General features: G+C 47.5%; 1 long non-coding RNA gene across 1 annotated transcript in view; it reads right to left on the reverse strand.

The window, feature by feature from the left end:
* Positions 1–12,218, reverse strand: part of LOC144827250 (uncharacterized) — a 645,184-nt gene that overhangs the window by 262,005 nt on the left and 370,961 nt on the right. The window lies entirely within an intron of this gene.

Raw genomic sequence — 12,218 nt, forward strand, 5'->3', positions numbered from 1 at the left:
TTCACTTGGATTTTAATATTTTACACTTACTTGTCTGAACGGCAGCTCACCTGAGAAACACCGGGGCACCACAAGTGCCAGAGGCCACTGGGTGGCCACGCCCTCAGAGGCGGGAACTATTAAATTCATGGTGGTGCCTTCGAACTTTGCCGCGCATTCCAGTTCATAACCACAGCCCCTGAAGAAGTGAGACTTCAGGAAACGCGTAGGGCATGATGGAGGAAGATTCGTGGGCGCAGCACATCTCCCGCATCGCTTCCTTCAATAAATAATTTTGGCAGATACTCACCTGATGTTGGGCCTTTTCTTCAGCAGGCAAACTTTCGTGTTGTATGGAAAGCGGCCCGCCTGAGCCGCGGAGAAGTGCCCGGCTGCACTTGTTGCAGTTCTGTGGAGACGCCAAACTGCGTCACCATTTTGAACATTGGGAGCCTTTATTGGAGGAATAAGAAGTTGGTGCGGTGTACGATGGCTCCCTACTGCAATTCACTTGGATTTTAATATTTTACACTTACTTGTCTGAACAGCAGCTCACCTGAGAAACACCGGGGCACCACAAGTACCAGAGGCCACTGGGTGGCCACGCCCTCAGAGGCGGGAACTATTAAATTCATGGTGGTGCCATCGAACTTTGCCGCGCATTCAAGTTCATAACCACAGCCCCTGAAGAAGTGAGACGTCACGAAACGCGTAGGGCATGATGGAGGAAGATTCGTGGGCGCAGCAGATCTCCCGCATCGCTTCCTTTAATAAATAATTTTGGCAGATACTCACCTGATGTTGGGCCTTTTCTTCAGCAGGCAAACTTTAGTGTTGTATGGAAAGCGGCCCGCCTGAGCCGCGGAGAAGTGCCCGGCTGCACTTGTTGCAGTTCTGTGGAGACGCCAACCTGCGTCACCATTTTGAACATTGGGAGCCTTTATTGGAGGAATAAGGAGTTGGTGCGGTGTACGATGGCTCCGTACTGCAATTCACTTGGATTTTAATATTTTACACTTACTTGTCTGAACGGCAGCTCACCTGAGAAACACTGGGGCACCACAAGTACCAGAGGCCACTGGGTGGCCACGCCCTCAGAGGCGGGAACTATTAAATTCATGGTGGTGCCATCGAACTTTGCCGCGCATTCCAGTTCATAACCACAGCCCCTGAAGAAGTGAGACTTCACGAAACGCGTAGGGCATGATGGAGGAAGATTCGTGGGCGCAGCACATCTCCCGCATCGCTTCCTTCAATAAATAATTTTGGCAGATACTCACCTGATGTTGGGCCTTTTCTTCAGCAGGCAAACTTTCGTGTTGTATGGAAAGCGGCCCGCCTGAGCCGCGGAGAAGTGCCCGGCTGCACTTGTTGCAGTTCTGTGGAGACGCCAACCTGCGTCACCATTTTGAACATTGGGAGCCTTTATTGGAGGAATAAGGAGTTGGTGCGGTGTACGATGGCTCCGTACTGCAATTCACTTGGATTTTAATATTTTACACTTACTTGTCTGAACGGCAGCTCACCTGAGAAACAACGGGGCACCACAAGTACCAGAGGCGACTGGGTGGCCACGCCCTCAGAGGCGGGAACTATTAAATTCATGGTGGTGCCATCGAACTTTGCCGCGCATTCCAGTTCATAACCACAGCCCCTGAAGAAGTGAGACTTCACGAAACGCGTAGGGCATGATGGCGGAAGATTCGTGGGCGCAGCACATCTCCCGCATCGCTTCCTTCAATAAATAATTTTGGCAGATACTCACCTGATGTTGGGCCTTTTCTTCAGCAGGCAAACCTTCGTGTTGTATGGAAAGCGGCCCGCCTGAGCCGCGGAGAAGTGCCCGGCTGCACTTGTTGCAGTTCTGTGGAGACGCCAACCTGCGTCACCATTTTGAACATTGGGGGCCTTTATTGGAGGAATAAGGAGTTGGTGCGGTGCACGATGGCTCCGTACTGCAATTCAATTGGATTTTAATATTTTACACTTACTTGTCTGAACGGCAGCTCACCTGAGAAACACCGGGGCACCACAAGTGCCAGAGGCCACTGGGTGGCCACGCCCTCAGAGGCGGGAACTATTAAATTCATGGTGGTGCCTTCGAACTTTGCCGCGCATTCCAGTTCATAACCACAGCCCCTGAAGAAGTGAGACTTCAGGAAACGCGTAGGGCATGATGGAGGAAGATTCGTGGGCGCAGCACATCTCCCGCATCGCTTCCTTCAATAAATAATTTTGGCAGATACTCACCTGATGTTGGGCCTTTTCTTCAGCAGGCAAACTTTCGTGTTGTATGGAAAGCGGCCCGCCTGAGCCGCGGAGAAGTGCCCGGCTGCACTTGTTGCAGTTCTGTGGAGACGCCAAACTGCGTCACCATTTTGAACATTGGGAGCCTTTATTGGAGGAATAAGAAGTTGGTGCGGTGTACGATGGCTCCCTACTGCAATTCACTTGGATTTTAATATTTTACACTTACTTGTCTGAACGGCAGCTCACCTGAGAAACACTGGGGCACCACAAGTACCAGAGGCCAGTGGGTGGCCACGCCCTCAGAGGCGGGAACTATTAAATTCATGGTGGTGCCATCGAACTTTGCCGCGCATTCCAGTTCATAACCACAGCCCCTGAAGAAGTGAGACTTCACGAAACGCGTAGGGCATGATGGAGGAAGATTCGTGGGCGCAGCACATCTCCCGCATCGCTTCCTTCAATAAATAATTTTGGCAGATACTCACCTGATGTTGGGCCTTTTCTTCAGCAGGCAAACTTTCGTGTTGTATGGAAAGCGGCCCGCCTGAGCCGCGGAGAAGTGCCCGGCTGCATTGGTTGCAGTTCTGTGGAGACGCCAACCTGCGTCACCATTTTGAACATTGGGAGCCTTTATTGGAGGAATAAGGAGTTGGTGCGGTGTACGATGTCTCCGTACTGCAATTCACTTGGATTTTAATATTTTACACTGACTTGTCTGAACGGCAGCTCACCTGAGAAACACCGCGGCACCACAAGTGCCAGAGGCCACTGGGTGGCCACGCCCTCAGAGGCGGGAACTATTAAATTCATGGTGGTGCCTTCGAACTTTGCCGCGCATTCCAGTTCATAACCACAGCCCCTGAAGAAGTGAGACTTCACGAAACGCGTAGGGCATGATGGAGGAAGATTCGTGGGCGCAGCACATCTCCCGCATCGCTTCCTTCAATAAATAATTTTGGCAGATACTCACCTGATGTTGGGCCTTTTCTTCAGCAGGCAAACTTTCGTGTTGTATGGAAAGCGGACCGCCTGAGCCGCGGAGAAGTGCCCGGCTGCACTTGTTGCAGTTCTGTGGAGACGCCAAACTGCGTCACCATTTTGAATATTGGGAGCCTTTATTGGAGGAATAAGAAGTTGGTGCGGTGTGCGATGGCTCCCTACTGCAATTCACTTGGATTTTAATATTTTACACTTACTTGTCTGAACAGCAGCTCACCTGAGAAACACCGGGGCACCACAAGTACCAGAGGCCACTGGGTGGCCACGCCCTCAGAGGTGGGAACTATTAAATTCATGGTGGTGCCATCGAACTTTGCCGCGCATTCCAGTTCATAACCACAGCCCCTGAAGAAGTGAGACGTCACGAAACACGTAGGGCATGATGGAGGAAGATTCGTGGGCGCAGCACATCTCCCGCATCGCTTCCTTTAATAAATAATTTTGGCAGATACTCACCTGATGTTGGGCCTTTTCTTCAGCAGGCAAACTTTCGTGTTGTATGGAAAGCGGCCCGCCTGAGCCGCGGAGAAGTGCCCGGCTGCACTTGTTGCAGTTCTGTGGAGACGCCAACCTGCGTCACCATTTTGAACATTGGGAGCCTTTATTGGAGGAATAAGGAGTTGGTGCGGTGTACGATGGCTCCGTACTGCAATTCACTTGGATTTTAATATTTTACACTTACTTGTCTGAACGGCAGCTCACCTGAGAAACACCGGGGCACCACAAGTGCCAGAGGCCACTGGGTGGCCACGCCCTCAGAGGCGGGAACTATTAAATTCATGGTGGTGCCATCGAACTGTGCCGCGCATTCCAGTTCATAACCACAGCCCCTGAAGAAGTGAGACTTCACGAAACGCGTAGGGCATGATGGAGGAAGATTCGTGGGCGCAGCACATCTCCCGCATCGCTTCCTTCAATAAATAATTTTGGCAGATACTCACCTGATGTTGGGCCTTTTCTTCAGCAGGCAAACTTTCGTGTTGTATGGAAAGCGGCCCGCCTGAGCCGCGGAGAAGTGCCCGGCTGCACTTGTTGCAGTTCTGTGGAGATGCCAAACTGCGTCACCATTTTGAACATTGGGAGCCTTTATTGGAGGAATAAGAAGTTGGTGCGGTGTACGATGGCTCCCTACTGCAATTCACTTGGATTTTAATATTTTACACTTACTTGTCTGAACAGCAGCTCACCTGAGTAACACCGGGGCACCACAAGTACCAGAGGCCACTGGGTGGCCACGCCCTCAGAGGCGGGAACTATTAAATTCATGGTGGTGCCATCGAACTTTGCCACGCATTCCAGTTCATAACCACAGCCCCTGAAGAAGTGAGACGTCACGAAACGCGTAGGGCATGATGGAGGAAGATTCGTGGGCGCAGCACATCTCCCGCATCGCTTCCTTCAATAAATAATTTTGGCAGATACTCACCTGATGTTGGGCCTTTTCTTCAGCAGGCAAACCTTCGTGTTGTATGGAAAGCGGCCCGCCTGAGCCGCGGAGAAGTGCCCGGCTGCACTTGTTGCAGTTCTGTGGAGACGCCAACCTGCGTCACCATTTTGAACATTGGGGGCCTTTATTGGAGGAATAAGGAGTTGGTGCGGTGCACGATGGCTCCGTACTGCAATTCAATTGGATTTTAATATTTTACACTTACTTGTCTGAACGGCAGCTCACCTGAGAAACACCGGGGCACCACAAGTGCCAGAGGCCACTGGGTGGCCACGCCCTCAGAGGCGGGAACTATTAAATTCATGGTGGTGCCTTCGAACTTTGCCGCGCATTCCAGTTCATAACCACAGCCCCTGAAGAAGTGAGACTTCAGGAAACGCGTAGGGCATGATGGAGGAAGATTCGTGGGCGCAGCACATCTCCCGCATCGCTTCCTTCAATAAATAATTTTGGCAGATACTCACCTGATGTTGGGCCTTTTCTTCAGCAGGCAAACTTTCGTGTTGTATGGAAAGCGGCCCGCCTGAGCCGTGGAGAAGTGCCCGGCTGCATTGGTTGCAGTTCTGTGGAGACGCCAACCTGCGTCACCATTTTGAACATTGGGAGCCTTTATTGGAGGAATAAGGAGTTGGTGCGGTGTACGATGTCTCCGTACTGCAATTCACTTGGATTTTAATATTTTACACTGACTTGTCTGAACGGCAGCTCACCTGAGAAACACCGCGGCACCACAAGTGCCAGAGGCCACTGGGTGGCCACGCCCTCAGAGGCGGGAACTATTAAATTCATGGTGGTGCCTTCGAACTTTGCCGCGCATTCCAGTTCATAACCACAGCCCCTGAAGAAGTGAGACTTCACGAAACGCGTAGGGCATGATGGAGGAAGATTCGTGGGCGCAGCACATCTCCCGCATCGCTTCCTTCAATAAATAATTTTGGCAGATACTCACCTGATGTTGGGCCTTTTCTTCAGCAGGCAAACTTTCGTGTTGTATGGAAAGCGGACCGCCTGAGCCGCGGAGAAGTGCCCGGCTGCACTTGTTGCAGTTCTGTGGAGACGCCAAACTGCGTCACCATTTTGAATATTGGGAGCCTTTATTGGAGGAATAAGAAGTTGGTGCGGTGTGCGATGGCTCCCTACTGCAATTCACTTGGATTTTAATATTTTACACTTACTTGTCTGAACAGCAGCTCACCTGAGAAACACCGGGGCACCACAAGTACCAGAGGCCACTGGGTGGCCACGCCCTCAGAGGTGGGAACTATTAAATTCATGGTGGTGCCATCGAACTTTGCCGCGCATTCCAGTTCATAACCACAGCCCCTGAAGAAGTGAGACGTCACGAAACACGTAGGGCATGATGGAGGAAGATTCGTGGGCGCAGCACATCTCCCGCATCGCTTCCTTTAATAAATAATTTTGGCAGATACTCACCTGATGTTGGGCCTTTTCTTCAGCAGGCAAACTTTCGTGTTGTATGGAAAGCGGCCCGCCTGAGCCGCGGAGAAGTGCCCGGCTGCACTTGTTGCAGTTCTGTGGAGACGCCAACCTGCGTCACCATTTTGAACATTGGGAGCCTTTATTGGAGGAATAAGGAGTTGGTGCGGTGTACGATGGCTCCGTACTGCAATTCACTTGGATTTTAATATTTTACACTTACTTGTCTGAACGGCAGCTCACCTGAGAAACACCGGGGCACCACAAGTGCCAGAGGCCACTGGGTGGCCACGCCCTCAGAGGCGGGAACTATTAAATTCATGGTGGTGCCATCGAACTGTGCCGCGCATTCCAGTTCATAACCACAGCCCCTGAAGAAGTGAGACTTCACGAAACGCGTAGGGCATGATGGAGGAAGATTCGTGGGCGCAGCACATCTCCCGCATCGCTTCCTTCAATAAATAATTTTGGCAGATACTCACCTGATGTTGGGCCTTTTCTTCAGCAGGCAAACTTTCGTGTTGTATGGAAAGCGGCCCGCCTGAGCCGCGGAGAAGTGCCCGGCTGCACTTGTTGCAGTTCTGTGGAGATGCCAAACTGCGTCACCATTTTGAACATTGGGAGCCTTTATTGGAGGAATAAGAAGTTGGTGCGGTGTACGATGGCTCCCTACTGCAATTCACTTGGATTTTAATATTTTACACTTACTTGTCTGAACAGCAGCTCACCTGAGTAACACCGGGGCACCACAAGTACCAGAGGCCACTGGGTGGCCACGCCCTCAGAGGCGGGAACTATTAAATTCATGGTGGTGCCATCGAACTTTGCCACGCATTCCAGTTCATAACCACAGCCCCTGAAGAAGTGAGACGTCACGAAACGCGTAGGGCATGATGGAGGAAGATTCGTGGGCGCAGCACATCTCCCGCATCGCTTCCTTCAATAAATAATTTTGGCAGATACTCACCTGATGTTGGGCCTTTTCTTCAGCAGGCAAACTTTCGTGTTGTATATATATATATATATATATATTAGGGGTAGGCGTAGTAAGTTACGCAAAGATGTTCTCGCACTACCCGAGCATCCGGTAGCTTCGCGAGCATGTGTAGTAGCTTGTTGGACCCGTTCGTGAGCCGTTTTTCTTGCTCGGGAGCACGTTGTGCGTGTTCGGGGCACTGTCTGCGTGCTCGGGGGATTGTAGCTCACGAACCTACCCATGTGGTGGGCTATGGGTGCGGCCATCTTGTGTTTTCAATTGTCCCGCCCACTAGCGTTGCCTTATTTCCTGTTCCGGGTCGCGCATAACTTTTTCGCGATGTGCAAGTCCTGTACGGGAATGCATCTACTTGTTTGCGCCGACAAAGTGCGTGTTAGCGAGAAATATCGCGCAAACTTACCCACGTGGTCGCAATGGGCGCGGCCATCTTGATTTTCACACTCTATGCTATGGTTCTGGGCCTAGTTTTCTATCTAGCTTTTATCTTTGCAATCTTTACTTATTTTCACAGTTTTTCTGACTTTTTTTTACTTATCATCTAGCTCTCTCTGTCCCTAAGCTTTATATTTTGCATTTTATTTCTACTTTTACAACTTTGTTTTTACTTTTCTACTGTTTATTTCACTTCTTTCTTTAAGCTCCTACTTCTTCCCCCTAACTTTTTTTCCTTTTGTTCTAACTTTTCTTTTCCGCCTCCACCCCAGAACCATGGCAAAGGGCAGCAGGCGCCTGCGCCCAAGAGCCGGCTGCCTTACCGTAGAATTCGACCTGCAGGGTACAGGCCCGACAACTTTTCGGGGAGGCGGAGGTGGCCGCCCTAGTTTTTTTCATCCAGCGCCACCTCCCCTTGACCTTGGCAGCAGGTGGCAGGTCAGGCTCCGGTTATCTTACACAGGAGCATCACCGCCGGTGGGGGAAGGTGCGCCAGGCAGTCTTCCGCTGCTCGGGTATCCGGCGCACCCACCAGCAGGTGGCCCACCGGTGGGCAGACGTTCTGGACCGGGAGCAGGACCTGTTGGACCTGCTAGGTGTCGAAGTCGTGGGGCTTGGTGAGTAGCTAGTAATATATATATATAGTAGTATAAGTATTGTGTATAATTCTTGGACAAATAAGTAACACGATTACTGGTGCGCCTAGTTACATTGCAGATCAATTCCGTTTCAAAATCTTCTGTGATTGTATGACACAGGTGCTGCTCGGCACTTCTCTTACTTGTTTGTAACTTTGCGCTAGCTTGGGCTGATTATTGATGTTAGAGTTTACTTTAGAGAACTGAAGTTAGTTAATGCTATTGCTAGAGTCTAGTCCTTCCATTGTCCTTCAGTGAAATAGTGGTGGATGGATATAGGTTTACTTAGTATTAGTTCATATTTTTTTTACAGTCTGCATGACGCCTCCTCTGTCACTGAATGCTTAGTTAGTTCTTACCCCAGCCCTCCATAGAACCTTTTTGTAGTTTGTTTAGTGAGTGATAGGCTTAGCAGCAATAGCATTGTCAGTCAGTAGCAGAACAACATATGACGCAACCAACCAACAATTTGGTGTATGCACAAATTTATGCATGTGTCCTCCATCTCATCTATGCATTTTTGCTGGCAAAAATAAAATGGAAATGCCGACTTACTGAACAATTGGCCCATCTGGAATAGGTGGTGTAGGTCAGGTGGTGCTGGCTTTGTTAGTTAGCATTCTGCAATCAGAATGATTATGGAACATTTGATTAGTGTTCTATAAGTAGACGGTCTGTGAATCCTGCAAGCCAGTAGTCATTTAGATAGGTCAATGTTATTGCAATTGTTGTTTCTTAAAATGTTTGAGCGTTTTTTTAATAATGAATTTGTTTCACAGCACTCAATGTATCTCTCTTTCTTTATTATTTCTTACATGATCAGCACCCAGGGGCAAGATGACGGGGTCCGAGTCGGCGGGACAACCACCAGACCGCTCCTCTAACGAGGATCCTGCTGCTGGCCCCAGTAAGTCCTACAGTGCTTATATTATTAACAATTATATTTCCCTAGCTTTTTAACGCACCTTATTTTTTCCAACCTATTAATTAAGCTTCCTTCCTAATTCAATTTTAACAAAAGCTTCTTATATCTTCATTATGTTTTCCGAATTTTGGGTATCCATCCCTGCCTTTCAGTTCGTTCAAACTGCCTCTGCTATGACTCTCTGTGCTACTACTATTAGACTGTCTGTAGCTAAGCTTGTCCTGTTGGCCACTCTTTAGTTAAGGTATTCTTTTGAATGAAGCTGTGATAGAATAGCTGTAGCCACTGGGTCCACTCCTGTCTTTTATGTTGTCCTCTGTAATCTCTAGGCTTTGTCAATTCCCACAAACAAAATGCGCAACCAGATGTTTGTCTAGTATGTCTAGTATTTTTTGGTAGGTTAGTATACTACTACTACTCTATAGGAAAATAGGATGTTGGTGATAGGGAGGTTGTACCTTACTTACACCTCAGTCACAGAACTCAGAAGAACCCACAATTTACTGACCGACTACCTATAGTGCCTCAGTCATTAGTCATTTGTCCCACTCCCGACCCCCCATACGAAGATACCCAATGATTTTATTACAAAACCCAGAACATAAGTAATACCCTTGCTCACTCACTCGTGTAAGTCCACAACACCAAAGACACTCAAATATACCACAGAGTCTATGTGCAAGTTCAAAAACTTTATTTTTTTAATAACAAGCGTTGTAAGTTGTTCCATGAAATACATCCAGCTCCACCATGCAAAATAAAGAAGATTAAATACTACACATTTGTACAACTAGTGCACGATAGAGAACTGTGGGAATTGTGGGAGACCCCTCATGGTTGAAAGTATACTAGTTACACATGCATCTTTCGAAAGCTCTGCAAATCTCTGGTTCGTAGAAGGCAATCTTCTCATCTGCCTATTATGAGAAAAATGGTGCACGTTAGACAGTATGAAATACAATTATGCAAGCTTTTTGCAGTCATGCCAAAAAGTGTAACATTATGGATAAGCAATAGGGACTAACCAAACTCCATACAAAAACGTGCCTTGTTTTTCAACCTCTTCAGTTGTATGCAACACTCCTGTGGCCTCAAATTCGTCTTACTGTGCAACAAGCTGCGAGGTAACATGCGCAAAACAGCGGACATGGATCTAAAATGGTTACATGGCTCAGGCTAACTTTCCAAAGACTAGAGTAGGAGTAGAGATGAGATGACCCTAGGGACCATATAATAAATGAATACTAATGTCTGTCTACTGACTCTGCTGTAGTACGCAATTTGGACTAGTTACGATTTATACCTCCCAGCAAACTTATCTTACCTGTGATTGATGATGATTAAGTTCGGCACCGCAAGGGCTGCATGGTTTCACAAGACAATGGAGAAGATGCCATGGTTGTGTGATGGTAGTAGTAGACACTGGCACTAGCATTTGCAAACAAAAACAAAGAGACAGTCATTTGCCTGAAAGAGAATGTGGGAGTAGTAGAAAAGTACAGTACATAACAAGACTGACAAAAAACAATATTGCAACTGCTAAACTAAAAGAAAACAATGGTGTCGGGGACTGCCAAGTACAAGAAGATAAGAAGTTCAACTGTAGTTGTGTTGAAGGAGTCACTTAAACACAATCCTAATTCATAAACTTTAATGCTGTTAAATTAAATCCAAACAATGCTGGCAATTAATTAGATGTATTCGGTGGGTCCCTTTGGAAATTTAATTGGCTTGTACATACACAGAGCTTGGGTGGGCAAGCAGATGAAGATCCTGGCCCTGCCTCATTGACATTTAATTAGTGTTGCTTTCACCACATCTGCCCCAGCAAGCGTGTGATCAATTGTTGGTGTAGATTTAATGTAGTCACATCACACCTCAATATAAAACCACACAGACCGGGGGAAGAGGGTTAGGGTTTGATGAATGGATGGGAATGGGGGTTTGGGGAAAGGTTTGACAAAGAAAAACAGTACTCATGGAGACAACAAAAGCAAAACAAAGTAGACGATGATTGATGATCCACTACCCAATAAATCTAAAGTAAAGGTAGAAAAAGGAAATGCATGCATGATGAAGATAAGTAAGAACTTGATGGTTAATAATAATGAGTGGTACTTAACTACTACTACACAATTCAACAGTACAAGGAAGTATTTCTTATACATGACATTTGCCTAGCCTGTATGACCTCAGAGAAACCCTAATACCTGCAGTAGCGGGCTGAAAGCTATCAAAGAAAATTAAGAAATAGTTTTAGGGAGCAATTACCAAACAAAGTCACACAAGCGTAAAATAAATGAAGAGGAAAAGGAATCAAATAAAATATGAAAATGATACTAAAGTTACTGTATTATCCAGGTCCAAATGTGTGGTTGTATCTCATCATTCATCTTGGTCCTCCCTTCCATGGACACTCTGAATATCATTCTTGGGTGCTACTGGCTGGATGATGAGGATTGGTAAGGTAAGTGTGAGTTGTTGCTCCAAGTATAATAGCACTGGGTAAAAGGCCGGCCTGTAAGTGTTGATGGAAAAAGAAAAGGGGTATTACAAAATAACTGAATGAAAAAATAAAAATCAATTACGGTGTAGTGCAAAAAGACAAGACTCGTGAGCGAGAAAACTTTCAGACTGAGGCGGCTTGGATACATTGTGTCTAACTCTACTCTACTAGTTGCACAGCATTAATCTAGAAGGACAACAAGATAGGAGCCAGCACAGAACAGGCCCACGACACCGGGCCATAAGTCCGTGACCCAAACTCTATTTACCTTAATTTTTCACAGAGCCAGACAAAAGGCATATACAGCAACCTAGTATTTTCCAAATCAAGTGGCTAAATCAATGCGCCATTGTCAGTCATCAATCATACCACTATTCTACTCCACCACTGCACACACATGTAGCCTAGGTCTGCTGTGGTTCTTGTTGAGTGGTTGTGTTTACCTTGTATTCCACTTCCTGAAACGTATTCCATCAATCATCTCAGATCCAACTGACTGACAGCGTCCAAAGATAGTATGGTGGTCATCATCATCAGGTGTGGCACGTGTACGTGTTGTCCAACAGACCAACAGCAACTCAGTCTGTAGTGAGTGACTACCATTAAGT

This window comes from Lissotriton helveticus, chromosome 4_1 (genome assembly GCF_964261635.1).
Source record: "Lissotriton helveticus chromosome 4_1, aLisHel1.1, whole genome shotgun sequence".
Taxonomy (NCBI): Eukaryota; Metazoa; Chordata; class Amphibia; order Caudata; family Salamandridae; genus Lissotriton; species Lissotriton helveticus.